Below are 15263 nucleotides of genomic sequence, written 5' to 3' on the forward strand. Positions count from 1 at the left end.
TGTTGCACAAATCATCATGAACTCCCCACTGATGAAGGGGAGAAATCCAGAGCTGCAAGATTTATGGCTGAGAAAGTGCCCTTTACCACACTAGGGCATGCGGGAACTCCAGTGTTAAGAGGTGGCAGAGATCAAGCACTGCCAACAGGTCTTCAACAATCCTGCCCCTGGACAGTGATTATAGTTCCACCACACAGAGAGTTATGGGTATTAAAATTTCCAAAAAGAAGTAAGGGCAGAAACAGCTGGTGAAGGAGGGCAAGAAGAGCACAAAGTGTAGTAGGACAGTCTGGATTGGGGGGGGGGGGGGGGAGATAAAGATTGCATATTGTTATTGCAGAGTCTAAATGGACCTGAATGGCCACCACTTCCAGTGTGGTATGAAGAGGAACCCAGGAACTAACAATATCCAAGTGTACCAACACACAGACACCACCAGAGGCTCACAAAGGGCAGACCTGGTTTCGGCAGAATGCTTGGAAACATGAAGATTCTGTGAAAGAGTATCCACGAAATGAGATTCCTGCAATACAACACAAGCTACAAAGTAGAGGGAAAGAAGAGACTGTAGTTCTGGAAGATGACAATAGTAATCATAAGATTTCTGTTTGAGGAGAACAACCATTGTGTCAAGTCAGTGTCCATCACTGGCAAGGCTGGAGTGACATCAGACCCTTATTGAGATGGAGGAAGCGACATCCCTTGGGATGTCACTGGGGCCTTCCCCGAGACTTACGCATCTTCTTATCCGTCAGAGCATGGGACAAGGTGTGGTTGGGAAGACAACAAGTTGCAGCAATATCAGGATCCAAAAGAGAATGAGCAACCTCGAGGCCCGCAGAGCATAGGTCCTGTGTCTAATAGGCTTCTTGTCCTGGAGACGCTGTGGAGGGGGGCTCTTACAGGAAGCCCCATCCTTGGTGGGTGCCAGTTTCTTTTCTGGCTGAGGAGAAAGAGTGGTTCCATGAGGGAAGGGAATGGGAACCTCCATGAAGAAGGAAAGGGAAGGGAAGGGAAAGGGGACAGGATGGAGGTAAGGAGGAAGGAGAAGGAGGAAGAAAGGACACAATAGAAGCAAAGGTATACATTAAAAGATACCGGGTGGAAATGGTTGAATTTCTGTTGAGCCTCAGAGTAGAATAGATGGTCAAGAGTTTTGAATTCCTGAATCTTCGTTTCCTTTTTATAGGCTGGGCAACCGGGTGAGTGAGGAGAATGTGGGCTGGAACACTTCACACACCTGGACCATGGGGTGCAAGGACTCCACATGGAGAGGTTGACTGCAGTTGCCACAAATAGGAGTCAACTCACATCACAAAGACATGTGAACAAAATGGAGACACACAAAGCAGTGCATGGGAAGTGGAATATTGGGCTTCAGATCACAACAGTAAACCTACCTCTGTCTTTTTCCAGAAAGGTATCCCTGCTTAAATCCAGGATGAAAGCACTAGGAGCAACACGATTTTCTTTAGAACCTTTCTAGACTCACTGGATGAAATGAATGCCATGCCGTGAAAGATTAGTCCTAAAATCCTCATCAAATTGAAGGATGATGTCCCAAAAATAAAGCACTGGGTTGTTTTTAAGAACTGCTGAGGACTAAAGCTCACTAGGATGTCTCATAAGTGCTCACAAGCACAAAGGGAAGACGGTTGACTGGCAGAAGAGGTTTGAATCAGCAAGAACGAAATGCAACTTACTACAGGAGTCAACTTCAAACTTATTCTCAAAGTGTTCTGCAAAAAAGAGCTGTATGGTAGAGCGAAAGTCTCCCCGTCTGTCCTGGAACAAACCAAGTAATGGGGAAAGGGTTTCACTCCAAGCCAGTACACCTGGCCCTCCTCCCAGGGGGTGGACATGGAGGTGAAGGCCAAGGAAGTAAAAGTAAGGGCAGAGAGAGAGCTGTTCCTGCCTGAAGAAACGACTATGGAGCAGTGAACAGAAATATGGAGCATAGTACACTTCAGATGCAGACTGTCAGCTCTGGTACCACCCACTCTGATAAGGGACTCATCTCACAATCACCACCCAACTGCTGCAAGAATCACCTGGCACAGTGGTTATTGTCAGGAGTTCCAGTGCCCCAAAGGATGAACAACCACTCCAAGGCATACACAAGGTAGTGACAGCTCAGGTACTAGAAATGTGGACCCTGTGTTGTCATGGTACTCAGCTAGATGGGTACATAACAGCCCCACTGTAAGGACTGGCTACTGTACTGTTGACCTAGTGGGAAAAGGGGGCACACTATGGAAGGGATGGAAGGAGTGAGTGGGGGGAAAGAAGAACCCATGCCAGAGATGCTAAAGAGGAAGTACTTCCCCAAATGGCTCACACTAAAGAAACATTTAGAAAAGGAGGTCAAACCCCAAGGGGGACCAGAAAAAATAAAGAGAAGGGAAACACAAGACAAGACCATAAAGGAACAGCAGAACCAAGGGAATATCTGGGTCATCAGAAAAGGGAATCATGTAGAAAGAAAGGGGAGCAGGGGGAGGAGGAGCTAGGATGGGGAGTGGATATGGTCAAGGGAATGCAGTTTTGGAGATAAGAAAAGCTGCAATAACTTGGGGACCCATGCGCACCACACATACACCAAAAGAACAGGTGTGAGACCGTTAGAGATGGGCAGGATGAACAATGGTCATAACTTCTAGTACCTGTTTGCTTAATAGTAGTTGGTATCAAGTCACATGTTGTGCAGGATATTTTGTGTTTTCTTGTGCATGTGATACGAGTGGGGCTGAACATGGCACATCTGCAAGACAGGACAACAGGCAGCCGGCCTACTTACTGTTGCAACACTTGCTGTTTAGGCACTTATTCCGTGCCAGCAGCATTCTAGCTACAAGATTTGCTGTGGGCCCCAGAACCTAGTACCTTGAGACAATCCTGCCAATGTCACAGGAGAAAACAAAGTTCAGTTTGGTTAATATACATCTAGCAGAAGAGACAGATGAAACTAATATAATTGTAATACCAGATTCCGTGTTGTGTGTACATTGAAAGAACAATTGTTCAAGCAACTGGAATTCATAGACTATTTTTCAGCTGGTACAAGCAGAGCAGCTTCAAGGATTGTGTCTGAAGCCTGATGATATGGTTTATGCTCATCCGAATGCTTGTTACAAAGCAAGCAGTCTACATTTACCACAAGTGGTGACTGCAAGAGGTTTCTTAACAGCAAAGCTCCTTATAATGCTGTACAATAACATTGCCTACAACACATTCCATTCAATTCCCTCCCGGTGCCCCATGACTAGGACATCTGTACACGCTTGTACTAGCTCAACGAGAATATTGGTTTGAGAGGCAGAAAATAATAGTGAATTAAGAAATAACATACTGAAGGGATGATTAGAGGACAAATGTAAGGATGTAGAAGCATATATCACTGAGGGTAAGACAGATACTGCCTACAGGAAAATTAGAGAGACCTTTGGAGAAAGAGAACCACCTTTATGATTATGGAGCTTAGACAGAAAACCTATCCTAAGCAAAGACGGGAAAATAGAGCATCTATACAATGGTGATGTATGCGAGGACATTATTGTGGAAATGGAGGAGGACGTAGGTGAAGATGAAATGGGAGATACAATACTGCGTGAAGAATTTGACAGAGCACTGAAAGACCTAAGTCGAAACAAGGCCCCAGAATAGACGACATTCCATTAGAGCTATTGACGGCCTTGGGAGAGCCAGCCATGACAAAACTCTTCTATCTCGTGAGGCAAAATACTCTCTGACTTCAAGAAGAATATCATAATTCCAATCCCAAAGAAAGCAGGTGTTGACAGGTGTGAAATTCACCAAACTATCAATTTAATAAATCATGGCTGCAAAATACTAACTCAAATTCTTTACACATGAATAGAAAAACTATTAGAAGCCAACCTCAGGGTAGATCAGTTTGGATTCCTTATAAATGTTGGAACACGCAACTGAAATGTCTAGCTTCATAGACTTAGAGAAAGCTTTCAACAATATTGACTGAAATACTCCGTTTCAAATTCTAAAGGTAGCTGGCATAAAATACAGGGAGAGAAAGGCTATTTACAAATTTTGCAGAAACCAGATGGCAGTCATAAGAGTCGAGGGGGATGAAGGGGAAGCAGTGGTTGAGAAGGAAGTGAGACAGGGTTCTAGCCTATCCCTGATGTTATTCAATCTGTATATTGAGCAAGCAGTAAAGGAAACAAAAGAAAAATTTAGAGTAGGAATTAAAATCCATGGAGAAGAAATAAAAACTTTGAGGTTTGCTGACGACATTGTAATTCTGTCAGAGAGAGCAAAGGACCTGGAAAAGCAGCTGAACGGAATGGACAATGTCTTGAAAGGAGGATATAAGATGAACATCAACAAAAGCAAAATGAGGATAATGGAATGTAGTCAAATTAAATCAGGTGACGCTGAGGATATTAGATTAGGAAATGACACACTTGAAGTAGTAAATGAGTTCTGCTATTTGGGGAGTAAAATAACTGATGATGGTCGGAGTAGAGAGGATATAAAATGTAGACTGGCAATGGCAAGAAAGGCATTTCTGAAGAAGAGAAATTTTTTAACATTGAGTATAGATTTAAGTGTCAGGAAGTTTTTTTCTGAAAATATTAGTATGGAGTGAAGGCATGTATGGAAGTGAAACATGAACGATGAACAGTTTAGATATGAAAAGAATAGAAGCTTTCGAAATGTGGTGCTACAGAAGAATGCTGAAGATTAGATGGTTAGATCACGTAACTAATGAGAAGGTACTGAACACAATTGAGGAGAAGAGGAATTTGTGGCACAGCTTGACTAAAAAAAGGGATCGGTTGCTAGGGCACATTCTGAAGCATCAAGGGATCACCAATTTAGTACTTGAGGGAAGCGTGGAGGGTAAAAATTGTAGAGGGAGACTAAGAGATGAATACTCTAAGCAGATTCAGAAGGATGTAAGTTGCAGTAGTTATTCGGAGACGAAGAGGCTTGCAAAGGATGAAGTAGCATAGGTAGCTGCATCAAACCAATCTCTGGACTGAAGACCACAACAACAACAACACCAACACCAACAACAACAACAACACCAACACCATCATATTGAAGTACCAATATTTTCACCAAGATATGACATGGTTTTTGACAGCAGCCATATCAACAGACCAGTTCACACCAGTGCAACTACTAGAAATCACATTGCTATTTTAAAAAAAAGTCTATGAGGTAATAAATAATTGAAGAATAATAAGAAACTCTCAACTTAGAAGCTCATTCAAGAAGACAATATTAAATCTACAAAATGGAAGACAGACGTATGTGGCCACAAGACGTAACCACATTACTGAAGACAAGTCACTGCTACAGCAGCTGACTGCAGCACCCTTAATGCAGGCATCAGCTACCTAAGTTGAACATCCAATCATGCACCAAAATGAACTGAATGGAGCCTAAGCCAATAAATACTAAGACAGATGCTACGAATAACAGAATAAATCATTCCAATGCTGACTATACAAAAGAGAGAGAGAGAGAGAGAGAGAGAGAGAGAGAGAGTTAACTTCTTTTGTGAAGTTGATGAGCTTTGTACTAACTTAAGAAATAAGATACAAACTAGTAATTGTAATCTAAGAGACGAGTTGTCTGCCGGGCTGGGTACAACAAAGGCAAGCCTGAAGATTAATGTCAAGGAGACCAAGGAAAAGAAAGAGATCAGTAATAAGATTTCATAATTGCTAACAGCTGTAAGTATGTTCACTGGCAAGTTACATGCAGAGCTAAACAAGCAATGTGATGTAGTATGAAATGAAGCATAATGACATAATGCAAATGAAAAAAAGATATAGAACTAGAATTTCAAAATGATCATGAGCAAATCTCAGATACACAGGAACAGTTGAACATATCAGAGCAGACTAATGATTCAAGTGTATTGATTAGTCCCCATTGTACTCCTACAAGTTTGGAGGAACAAATAAATGACGTAGTTGAGAAGAAGGTGCAAAAGAGAATTGACTCCATTTTAACTATGTCTAATTCTGCAGTTGATTTTGTTAAAGATGAAGGAGAATTGCAGGGACTATGGGAGGAACTCACAAAAAAAGCAGAGTTAAAGAAAAAGCAATTTAGGGAAAGCACTAGATTGTCCTAAGAGTTAATCATGGCACTGCAAATAGGAACATGGGACAAATTTGTCTAAACAATTTCCAAAATTTAAACCAGATGGAGAGGTACACCTGACACATTTTTTGAGAATATTTTATAGATAATTTAATTTCTAAATGATGAGAGAGTTGAAAGAAAACTGATTTTGCACTCACTCACTTGGAAGGGGATGTGACTGAGTGTGGAATGACACATTATGAAGAGTTTAAATCCTGGGATTATTATTAGCCTCTCAATTTTAAAGTGAGAGAGATGATATAACACGACTATGGCATCAATGGATGAGCATCTTCCCTCTTGCAAGGATAGTACATGTAGAAATATGACAGTGTCTAGCAGTTCTGTAGATAAAGCATAATATGTGAAGTCTTGAGACTACGCCAGCTTGTGTAAGTATTTTTCCTGTTGGAGGTTGAGTCACACATACATGACATTCTCAATAAACAATAGAGAAATACCAAAATTGCTATTAATACAACTGACCGATGAGAAACAGTGATAGAGATTATAAACTTTCCGTAGTATCCAGTACATATAGTAAAGATGAGAGATAGGCCTATATGGAGCACAAAAAGCTGAAAACCATATAGCACGTTTGATAGTGGGTTATTGCAGTTGGATGTGTGCCAGATGTTAGCACCATCACATTTATCAAGGGGAAGAGAAGGTTTAGTACCCACCAGGTGAGTTATGTGATGTGCTAATGTCCACACAAGAATAATGCATAGATATAAGACTTCTAGTGCAGAGGAGCAAAAAAATGGTTCAAACGGCTCTGAGCACTATGGGACTTAACTTCTGAGGTCATCAGCCCCCTAGAACTACTTAAACCTAACTAACCTAAGGACATCACACACATCCATGCCCTAGGCAGGATTCGAACCTGCAGTTGTGCGGTTCCAGACTGTAGCGTCTAGAACCGCTCGGCCACTCTGGCCAGTGTAGAGGAGCACATTAGCTGTTGCCAATGGTAGGTTCTGTCGAAGGAGAAATTACCTCAACAAAGTAAATAGGAAATTAGGACGATTTTGGACAGTGTATTGTACATCTCATAAATTAAAGGGTGTGGAAAAAAATTTAGGTGGACCCAATAAAGGGATAATGGCCTAGGAGTAAAAAAAATTACAGGAGGGATGCTATCATCATAACAATTTATATCTGATTAGGTGCTAACTTTTCGCAGAAGAATGTATTCAGACAGTTCTAACAATGGTAAGACACTGCTGAATTTTTTTTTTTAGCCATTCTCCAAACTAGTAACGTAAACAAACTTGCAGGATTTGTGCAGGTCATTGGAAGTACGACTTTAAATGCACACATGACTAATGAGACCAGTGTCTGTGTTTTGTAATTTACTATTGTGATAGGGATGTAAGTATTTTTGTTTTGTTTTTGTGTATGTGTGCCTCCTCCAACACGACAGAAGCTTTATGAAAGAAAGTATTAAGGGCCTATGTATAACCTGAGGTAATCTCAACAATAGTTTGGTGAACACCTCATTGAACAATAGTAACTATACAATTTTAAATGTAGCGTGGAAACATAAAACAAGGAGCATCTCACGTACTCTAAGGCATAAAGGAGCAGAAGAGTTTATCTTAACTGTTTGAATTTTCTTTCAAGTTTTTCATAACAAATGTGGCATATGTGAAAGTAACTCGAGGAGGATGATGATACATTTGTTGCTGAAAGCACAGTGCTTATTGAATTACTGAGTAAATTAACTTAACAGGACTAGGTTGGTCACAGCACAGCCGCGTGCCTCATGCCATGTGGCTAGTGGCGGCCCCAGCAGAACATCAAGCTTAACACCAGCCACGTGCCTGGCCCGATGGCAAGACATCCAACTCTTAAGACGGTGGTAGTCAACATGTTAACTACATAGGTGTTTAGTGTGAGCATACTTAGTTACTGATAAACAACATGGAATTTTAATTTTTGCCTTTTCCATTTCAAGGCAAGTGGTATCAGCGGTGACATTCATGATCCCTCACCAACTATGTAGACTGTACATTTATTTCCACTTTACATTTATTCCCACAGGAAAGAAACTCTCATGGGGTTACAAAAAATATCTGTCAAAAAGAGTTTCATCATGTAAAGCAAAACCACTGATTTTGCATTAAGACGATAACATGTCAGAGGGAAAATTAGTTGGTGTGGCCTCATAAAGCAAAATGAAGTAATCAATCTTTTTTCTGTAATTTTAATACAGTCATTCCTGCTGCACATAAGCAACCAGGCTAATTTAATTTGTGAAAAGACCAATGAATTGTCTTTTCTGTCTGAACTTCAGCTTTGTAGAAATTTTTTCAATAAAACACCAAAACTGTCTCATTTAGCACATCCAGGGATGAAAAAGTGACGTCTACCAAGTTGACAAGCTACTGCTCCTATTGACAAGTTCTGTGAACTCTAAGATAGCAGGAATTATTAATGAAACTTCAGAGCACTTTGATCAGCTAGTGTATGACTTCCAGCTGTCTACTGTAATTATCACATGATAGTATTCCAAAATTTCAGAGGTATCTGTAAATGATAGTGAACCCTGGCATTACCCACTGGACTGACATCATCACTGCAAACCTCCCTTACCATGAAAAATCATGCAACAAACAGTACATAATACACTATGTCCTCTCGACACGTAATGTAATGATTTTGGGTCAGCTACCGCAACAAAACTAGAGCATTAGAAGCATGTGCGTACGCGTTCCTCATTATGCTCATTCTAGCTGTTCCCGTTTTTACAGCTGCTATATAAATATCCCTTCTGCGCAAATATTTTTGTTTAATTAGTGAAAATTTGATTTTGACAACTATAATTTCTTTTCATATAACTATCTTAAAATCAATTGTACTCACTACCTTATTCATTTTTCAAATTTATACAAAAGCTGATAGCAATATTCTTTAAAATAATTTCCCATTTTAAGTGACAAATATTTTATCCAAAGCTCAATACATTATTCATGTGTTTCGCTAATAATGAAATTACTGTGTTACAGACATCACAATTGTTAGTCAGGTATGGTCTTAGAGGCAGTACACCTTTGCCTTCCTCCAAGTTACGTAGGATATCTGGGAGGTAGATCACAATCTGTATTCCCAAATTTGTATTTTTTTATTTTTTTCCCAAATATTATATTTCAGTAAGCCTTCAAACTTGACATCACCACCTTTTCCCTTTTAAAGTTTGATCATCCATATGTTCGTTCTAAAGTTACATGTTTTTGATACATTTTTTACTTCCCCAGCGTAATCTTTCCTACTTAGGCATGAATCTGTTTCCTTGTTGAAAACAAAATATATACAACTATTGTACGGCACCTACTATATGATAAGTCACTGCTATGTGTGCATCTTTTATGTTATAATACAACGGAACACTTTCAGCATCTATATTATTAACACAAATAATAAGCAGAGGGCTTCTATCAAGGACGGATTATTGGAAGGGTTTCTAAATAAAATACAACAGAATGTTGTGTACTAAACATTCAATCCAATAAATATATGTGTACATTTCACAATAGCTATGTAAATATAGGCTCAGCTGCAACATTCTTTAACATTTATTATCATGTAAATATATGATTTATAGTTATATTTGGTTCTAGGAAAGGAAAAAAATACTGGATATTTCAACTATTCAACAGAATAACTCTCATAAGACAAGGAATGGAAATGAAAGAACAGGAAATGTGTGTCACCTCATTACACATATCACAAACTACAGAAAAATGTGCATATCACACAATTTTAGGGAAATTAAACAGAATATTAATTACATGGTGCTGCAATATGCAGCATTCTAAGAAATTACAGAAGAATAGGTAGGAACCAATAAATACGCTATTTCAAGTGCCTGTAATATTTCAGTTTTTGTTTGCATGTCTATAGTTTGTTATTTTAATGTTCCAAGCAACAGTCCCATAATGTACTACATATACAAGCTGTGCATTCATTCAGTACAGAGAAGTTCCGTGAACACTATAAAAAAACAGTAAAGTCCTGCTAGTTGTATTTAGGCCCAATGTAAAATATGAGAATATTACAGCTCACTGAGGTCACACAGTTATTGGTTCCTAACTTTCCCTTACAACAAAAGTAAGAATTTACCAATCCCAAGGAAAAGTAGGGAAAACCAACAAAAGTTTACAAATTAGTGTAAATATCATATCCATGATAAACATTTTGTTTTAGCAGATTTGCTCAACTTCCAGTATATCACATAATACATGGGCATCAACAATGTACGAGTTCTCAATTTCTGACTCGCAAACTAAATTTACAATTTAAAGATGGGCTATCACTGAACTATCAAAAGATAGTTATCTGATCTTTTTCCCAACATTCAATGACTTACAAGCATCCAGGCAACTGATCTAACCACATTTCAATCATGTATGACCAATAAAGCATACACAAACAAAATAAATATACACCATAGTACATTTACTAATGTGATACACATATGACATTAGTTCTACTACCTTTGCAAACAAACATTAGTGTTTCGCCAGTTAAATGTTGGTTGTATGTTGATTTTTTTTTTTTAATTCCTAAATCAATCACAACTTCAAGGTGGCAAATAACTACAATGTTGAGAAAAATCCAACAAGCAGATTACACTTGCAGGAAGAAAGAATCACAGGTTGGTAAACTATTACAGATAAGTCAGGTGTTAAATTTGAGCCTTTGACACTATATAATTTGTCCTGACCATGTAGAAGGAAGTTTGTGGAGTTGGGAGCTGTACAATGAAGTGCCCCAGACTAAAATAAGTGCTATCAAGCTTCAAGAAGAAAACCATTGTTGATGAATGTTGTAGGATAAGAAGGTTATACTTGTTTATAATTATGCTGTATTTTGTAGAACACAATATTGCAATTTTAATAAGTAAGGAACATAATCATCCAACATATCAGATCTTAGATCAAGAAATTTTTTACCAAAGGAACTACTACTTCTTAAAAGATTATTAACCACAAAAAATTAATCTCATCAAATTGTGCACATCATTTGTTATGGGTTTTGTGGTACAATACATATTACAAGTAGCTATGCACACAGAAAGCAGAAACTATTTATAAAATAGATTTCTTCATAACAGTTCAATAATTGTGTGTGCTTCTGCACCCACACACATATCAGAAATTTGTTCATTTTAGGCTGTTTGCCAATGACCGTATGAGGTGAGATTAATCTTCTCCTATCTGAAAACTTGAAACATATGATCATAAGGCCAGTTTCTAGACAGTAAGGAGATAAATGGAAAGCTAGAACTTTTTACCTACAACTAAAAATGTGGAGAGGGGAGTAAATGACTAAGTAACAAGATATCCAGCTGACTGGCAAGATATCTGATAATGAACACCAACCACCAATTTGAACCATGCATATGCTAATGAGAAATAAAGTACTAATGTTGGTAAAACATGCCACGAAAGGGGAAAAGAAGGTTTCCTTGTGTGTGTGTGTGTGTGTGCGTGTGTGTGTGTGTGTGTGTGTGTGAGGGAGTGAGAGAGAGTGGGGGAGGGGGGGGGGACACTTTGATAGTCAAAGGAATAATCTTATGGCCAAGTTTATTAACTAAGTATTGGCTGATTTTGCCTAGTTTGCACCAATTATTACAAGGAAAAAAAAATCTAGCCACTCCAAGTTCCAATAGATATGCCACACTCATCTAAATATGAAATAACAATCAAGTAAAAAAAATAGCTAAATGGAAATATTAAGGCTTGCACAGCACATATTCAATTCCTGAGATAATGTAAAAAAAATCAAAACTTGTGAAGCGAGTAATTTCATGCAACACATTTCAGTGATTTAATGTAATGGAATGTATGAATAGTAATTAGTTGTGTAATTTAGAAACACGGGAACTGAGCAACTATAAATACCCAGTGAAAATTTAAGTTTTTGCGTGTGTTTTGGGCTGAAGGAAGATCACTGTTCTGAAAAATCACAGACTTCCTAGCACTATTTATTGCATTTCGGAATGAATATTCTCTCAATTTCAGCAAAGACAGTTTACTGAAAATTACGATAAGTAATACTATTGTTTGAATCCTCACATTATGAATATGCAGAACATGGTGACTAGTGTGGATATATAATTTTGCAGTATGTATATCAATAAAGAGAACTTAAAAATGGAAATTCCAGGATTGTCAAGAAAAATTAATAAGAACATTATACAATTGTTGTAGAACAATGTATGTGGAGTACTTGATTTGTGCACACAAAAGACAACTTTTCTAGAATTTATAGAACATGAAATTTGTAAAGAATACTGTAAATGTCTTTTATTGTCTGAAAGATGGCTGTTGTGTGCTTGAATAGCAGTACTGACAATGTTTTTGTATAGAGTATTCAGACTCTTTTTGAGAGTGAGCAATGCTGCTTTTGTTGGAAAGAACAACTAAGCTGTATATCCCAAAAAGATACGTCATTACCTTTTCTCTTAAAACAGAACAAGACTTGAACCAGTGTGACAAGCAATTTTCATTAAAGATAAACATGAGAGTAGCAACACCAGTGCACATGGCATCATTCAAGAAACTGTAATAATTTGTAATCATTCAGCACATGGATCATTCCTTCACTGCAACTGAGATTTTTATTGGATGCCTTGCCTTCTCTGGAGGACACAGGCCCCTCAGAGTCAACAGAAGGATATTCCTAATTCCTGTTATGAAAGTTTAATAATCTCTTAATGTTAGTTTATTTTGGATTTCAATATGACAGACAATGGCAAAAGGTCATCCAAAGAGCACTACACTAATTTAAGGTATTAAGAATTTTTATCACAGGCACGTTAAGTTGAGAAAGGACTATGCTACACATTTTAGCTTAAATCAGTATGGCACTGTACCAAAAGTTCAGTCCCAAAGAAACACTATCAAATGGAAAATTCTGAAGTTAATTTTCTAGGTAACAACTAAATCAAATACTCCCCTTTCCAGCGGAAGAACATTCACAAAGAACATTAAATATTACATGACAGGTATAAAGGGAAAGGTATCACTAATACTGACTTGTTACTTTGACACACATCACTTATGATGTGTTTAGGAACACAAAGACTTCGAACATTTTCTCAAGCACTGTACAAACAAAACAAAATAAAAATGTAGTTACATACATTCAAAAATGATTTGGAAGTATCTTAGTTGGCAAGAAACAAAATAAATAATAACCAGAAGGCAATGTGGTCACATCTCTAGTGTAGATGATATATACCATTAACACAGATTTCTTTACTGTGCAAGAAACAATGTATGTACCAAAGATGATTAACAGTGAATGACACACTGCTCGCACAAGGTTATACACAATACTCCATACTTCAGTCGCCTTACGGCAGTAAAGCATTCTGCTCAATACGTTAAAGTTAACACCAAAGCCATATGTAGGAGTAATATGATAAAACAACATACAACAAAAAAGCAAGTGAGAGTCTTATGGCACCAATTATAAAAAGAAACCTAGTTACATACAAGTATTTTAAAACAATATTGTGCACATTATCTCCAAAAGCCAAAATCACTTTGGCTTCAAAAGCACCCTGCTACGCTAATGTATATAGTTTCTCACAACTGTTAAACTGTACTGAACAATGAGAAACATGAACTACATGTTACTATCACTATTTTCTTCAAAATAGTGTTGTTTAAAAATAGCTTCCTTTTTATTCACAAAGATGTAAATCTTATTAGTTTTACTGACTAGGAGGAGAGTATTAACTACCATAGTACTCCATAATCACTCAAAATAGCCACATTACTTGCCAATAAAGTGCAACATGGCTCAGTTTATATAAAACATCAAGTGTGTGTACCACAATGGGCAGAGTTTAAAATACACTGTGTCTCTCTCAAATAGCTGTCAAAGGTATAAAATATTTTTGCACCGAGAAAGCATTATTCTGAGATTCATAACTTCAGTCAATCCTCACGAACAGCCATTAATTCTTGTTATGCACATAATGGCTATTTCATACCAATAGAAAAACTCTTCCCATTTTCTACATTTATCTGTCTATAACATTCTAAAATGGCATCCCTGAGAATTACAAACTATTCACAGAGTGCGGTGATATAAGTATCAATCTGTAAAAACAGATAAGAATGCCTTATGAAATGTATTAATTGCATATCACCACCATCAAATAGCTTAGGCTAATTTTCTGTTACAAAATGAAATCAATTCCTTTTAAGAATTGTTAATGATAAACTTCAATTTTTGTTTGTACATTGCTTAAAGCACACACAAACTACTACATATAATGACTAGTCAATATATTTTAACAATTTTTTATGCAATACACAGAAATGTTTACCACTGTAACATCCACAATGCTGTACTAATACCTCTGACATTTCTCAAGGAGAATGAAAGGAAATCACTGAACAAACATAAGTTTCAAGTAAAAGATTTTTTGTGATTTCTGGAAGGAAGTAAATGAAAACTAACTGGATGGGATAGAGAAAAAACCTGATGGTCCAGAACAATGAAGAGTGCATTAATACCATACAGAAATCCAAATATGTGTATATGTGTGTGTGTGTGTGTGTGTGTGTGTGTGTGTGTGTGTGAGTGTGAGTGTGAGAGAGAGAGAGAGAGAGAGAGAGAGAGAGAGAGAGAGAAGTGTACCTATGGAAACAAACAATGCTACATCAGAATCTTTGAATCCCTTGACTAAAAAAAGGGTAAAGACTGGTATCAACTATATTCTGACCAATCCTATCAGTCAGTACAGTATTCGTGCTTCAAAATGCCTGTGTTTAACCTGTTTCATTAGAGAGACTGTCCTTGTGAATATCTATGAGTTTAAGTTTCGTCATGCCATGCACTCTCCATTTTCTAGCCTCTCAGGTTAATAATGTTTTCAAATATTTTTATGAACAAGAATTTCGAAATTGCATCCAGATGTGAACTTCCAACACTACATTAAATTTTCTTCATTACATTAAAATAATAAAAAATAGATATGTAGAAAAGGTAAAAAGAGGAATGTTAGGAAATAACTGAAACATAAAAGAAAGACGTATCTAGCAACTGCAGTGTCATAGGTGCTGAATGGTTTCTCACTGATACAGTTTAAAACACAC

General features: G+C 37.6%; 1 protein-coding gene across 1 annotated transcript in view; it reads right to left on the minus strand.

Moving 5' to 3' along the window:
- LOC126194638 (WW domain-binding protein 4) overlaps positions 1–15263 on the minus strand; it is a 130961-nt gene that overhangs the window by 110986 nt on the left and 4712 nt on the right. The gene's annotated exons all lie outside the window — the stretch shown is intronic.

The sequence above is a fragment of the Schistocerca nitens genome, chromosome 7 (assembly GCF_023898315.1).
Source record: "Schistocerca nitens isolate TAMUIC-IGC-003100 chromosome 7, iqSchNite1.1, whole genome shotgun sequence".
NCBI lineage: Eukaryota > Metazoa > Arthropoda > Insecta > Orthoptera > Acrididae > Schistocerca > Schistocerca nitens.